Below are 4,030 nucleotides of genomic sequence, written 5' to 3'. Positions count from 1 at the left end.
GTATCTCACTATTTGGATAGTTTATGATATTCTCTACATTGTATGGAGTTGCGGCATATTGGGTCTTAACCGCTATAATTTCTTCTTTAACCATTTTAACAAAATCAGCATCCTTTAAGAGCGAATTGTAAAATTTCCAATATCCCTTTCCCCGTGTATATTTTGATATCATAATTTCTATGGGAACAGGAGAATGGTCCGATTTATATTTTGGCAAGATTTTTGAGTTTGAAATTTTAGACATCTGAAACCAGAAAAAAATCCAAGCCCTTGGGTTGTTTATATTTTTGTAATTGAAACTATCAATTATTGGATCAAGAACTAGATTCCAATCGCCACACATAAGTATACTAGTATTTTCAAAACGGTCTATCCTCTTGTTTAAACTGCTGTAGTATTCGGGGTCGTCATTGTCTGGTCCATATTTATTCACCAATGTAATTCTTGCACAGTTTGATATAGTCAAATCGATAATAATAAAGTTTCCATTTGGATCTTCACTTACTTTGTGTATAGTATATTCAAAATTGTTGTTAAATAAAACTGCTACGCCTCTGGAATTGGTACTGTACGAAGTCATTTCAACCTGAAGACCCCATTCAGGTTTAACCCTTTGTCTTAGTTTTGTGTCAAAATGGGTATCTTGTAAACAGGCGATGTTGATTTTTTTTGTTCTTTTACTCTGGTGAATATATCATTACACTTATTACGATCCCTGAGCCATCTAACATACATTGAGACTAATTGTTAATGTGTTCTCCCATTTTTCAACTCGCGATTACTATAATGTATATGTGATATGAAGAAGTATTGATATAATTGTGAATGCGTATTTGGTATACCTACAATGGCTAGATCTTCTTTACTAATGTACATGTTCTGGAAATAAAATTTTGGACGAATAAGCATAAAACATAAGACGTACGGGACGTACAAACATAAAAGTGTGAGCTTGTACTTTTCGGTGCAGCATTGAAAAAGTGTTGGTTAAGGCAAGTGATATTTGTCGACGCCACGAGCTGGCTGAATCGTTTCTGGCGTATGTGCACTTCCTAAAAACTAGTCTATAACGTTTCCGTATCGACATTTGTTGTTATCGGCTTTGGCCTTGCGGCCGTGGCAGTTTACTCGGCTGACTATACATGCCGTAGTCACAATACACGCTAACCATACAACGTGCCCCTTGTCTTTATACTCAAAAACCTTGACCTGATGTTGAGACACATGCGACTTCCGATCCAGTCCTTTGACTAACAGAGTTGCGTCCGTTGCCTCATAGGGGTAGGTTCATCCGCCCCAGGGTGACAGAGTGCATAGCCACTTCTATCCGATTGAGCCCAGAATCAACCCAAATACATGGGCCGACACTGTTGTTGCATTGTTCTGAAACAGATTCCATATTCAGTATTCTATTGTCAGTAACTAAGTTACTTACTAGTTAGTTTAAAGTATAAAATTAGTCATTTTTATGAATTTACATTAAGTCATATATCCCGAACTAAAAAATGTCATAACAAAAATCACATGATTATAAGATGGTAAATATATATATATATATACACCCCACACACATGTATATATATCAGGAGTAGATAATAGGGAGGAGTGTGACATCAATAAACAAAGGAAATTCGTCATTTACTAGCCTTATAATACCTACGATTTACTACACGTAACTCATCCAACTTGAGCTCAAATCGGACACAGTACATTCGCCCATCATCGTAAGAAATCGTTTCCTCGTAGACACCCGCAATCCGAAGATACAGCGATAGGCGCTGTGGCTCGCAGGGAGATTTGAATCCGATCTGCTGCTGATAGCGGATTGGCGTGCGTGCGTGGAGCCATGGTAAAGCTTTATTTCCACGCACAAAAATGCACATTAACGGTGTATATATATATATTAATACATGTGTGTGGGGGTACTAATATATATATATATATATATTATATATATTATTACCATTGTTATGACATTTTTAGTTCGGATATATGGATTAATGTAAATTCATAAAAATATTGACGTTACTTTGATTACTTGTAAACTAACTAGTAAGTAAACTTAGTTACTGACAATAGAAGTACTTGTTCTGAATATTGAATCGTATTCAGCAACAATGCAACAACAGCTGTCGGCCCATGTATTTGGTTGATTCTGGGCTCAATCGATAGAAGTGGCTATGCACTCTGTTCACCCTGCGGCGGTATGAACCTTACCCCTTATGCATGGCCAAGCGCGACGCAACCTCTGTTTTAGTCAAATGACTGGATCGGAAGTCGGCCCATGTGTCCTCAACATCCAGGTTCAGGGTTTTGCAGTATCAAGACAAGGGGCACGTTGTCATTGCGTCTTAGCGTGTATTGCTGACTACGGCATGTTAGTCAGGGCCGCAGTACAACCTAGCCACCGGCCGCCAAGGCCAAAGCGATAACAATAAAATGCCGATACGGCAAACGATTATAGATCTACGTTTTTCAGGAAGTGCACTAGCGCAGAACGATTCAGCCAGCTCGTGGCGTCGACAATATCACTTGCCCTTAACACAACACTTTTTCAGATGGCTGCCGCACCGGAAAAGTACAAGCTCACCTTTTATGTTGTGTACGTCCCGTCACGTCTTAATATCGTTTCTATGCTTATTCGTCCAAAATTTATTTCGCAGAAACACTGTACGATTAGTAAAGAAGATCTAGCCATTGTAGGTATACAAATACGCATTTCACAATTATATCATACTTCTCATATCACATATACATTATAGTAATCGTGAGTTTGAAAAATGGGAGGAACACCATTGTGATACAATTAGTCTCAATGTTTATGTATAGAGGGCTCAGTGATCGTAAAAGTGTAATGATATATTCCACCAGAGTAAGAAGAACAAAAAAATCAAACATCGCCTGTTTACAAGATACACACTTTTGACACAAAACTAAGACAAAGGCGTTTAAACCGGAATGGGGGTCCTTTCAGCGTCTGAAATGACTTCGTACAGTACTACATTCCCAGAGGCGTAGCAGGTTATTTTACACAACAATTTTGAATATCACTATACACCCCAAGAGTAAAGTGAAGATCGAAATGGAAACTTTATTGATTAGCGATTTCGGACTATTATCAAACTGTGCAAGCAATTACATGGGCTGTGAATAATAATGGACCAGACAATTGACGACCCCGAATTACTACAGCACGTTTAAACAAGAGCGATACGACCGTTTTCGAAAATACTAGTAATACCTTATGGGGGCGAGTGGAACTCTCAGTTCTTGATTCCAATAACTTGGATAGTTTCAATTAAAAAAACAATAAACAACCAAAGGCTTGGATTTTTTTCTGGGGGGTTTCAGATGTCTAAAATTTCAAACTCAAAGATCTCTGCGCAAAATATAAATCGGACCATTCTCCTGTTTCCAGTAGAAATTATGATTATCAAAATATACGACGGGAAAGGATATTGTAAATTTTACATTCGCCCTTAAAGGATGCCTGCATTTTTGTTAAAATGGATTAAAGAAGAAATCTATAGCCGGTTTAAGACCCAATATGCCGCACACCTCCATACAATGTAGAAAGAAATCATAAACTATCAAACTAGTGCAGATACAATCAGCAATTAATTGACCAACTATTCTGGGGAAACCTCTGTTGCCAATGCTTAGGGCTAAAAATAATGCTACTTTTGCCTCAAGCGAAAAAAAGAAAGTCGACAGAGAAGAAACGATTTTCCAACACAGACCGTCACTAGTTTTCAGCGTGTTTTGGAAAACTTTTCCACACACATGGAATAAGTTTGTTCTTGGCGATGTCGCGAGGGCCATGCACTGCCGGCCGGGTGCCAAGCAGCCCATATTACGAGCGCTGAATAAAAAACAAATCTTGCCCACTTTTTAAGGCGCAGGATCGCAAAGTCCACACTTAATAGACGATAATAATAATTGTATTGATTTACTGATTTTTAATTGACGATCATTGTTGATTTCGACGCGATCATCAATAAATCTCGGACCCGGATGTATAGCAGGATTT

This window comes from Priapulus caudatus, unplaced genomic scaffold (assembly GCF_000485595.1).
Source record: "Priapulus caudatus unplaced genomic scaffold, Priapulus_caudatus-5.0.1 Scaffold1382, whole genome shotgun sequence".
NCBI lineage: Eukaryota > Metazoa > Priapulida > Priapulimorpha > Priapulimorphida > Priapulidae > Priapulus > Priapulus caudatus.
Note: the sequence above shows the minus strand (reverse complement) of the source record.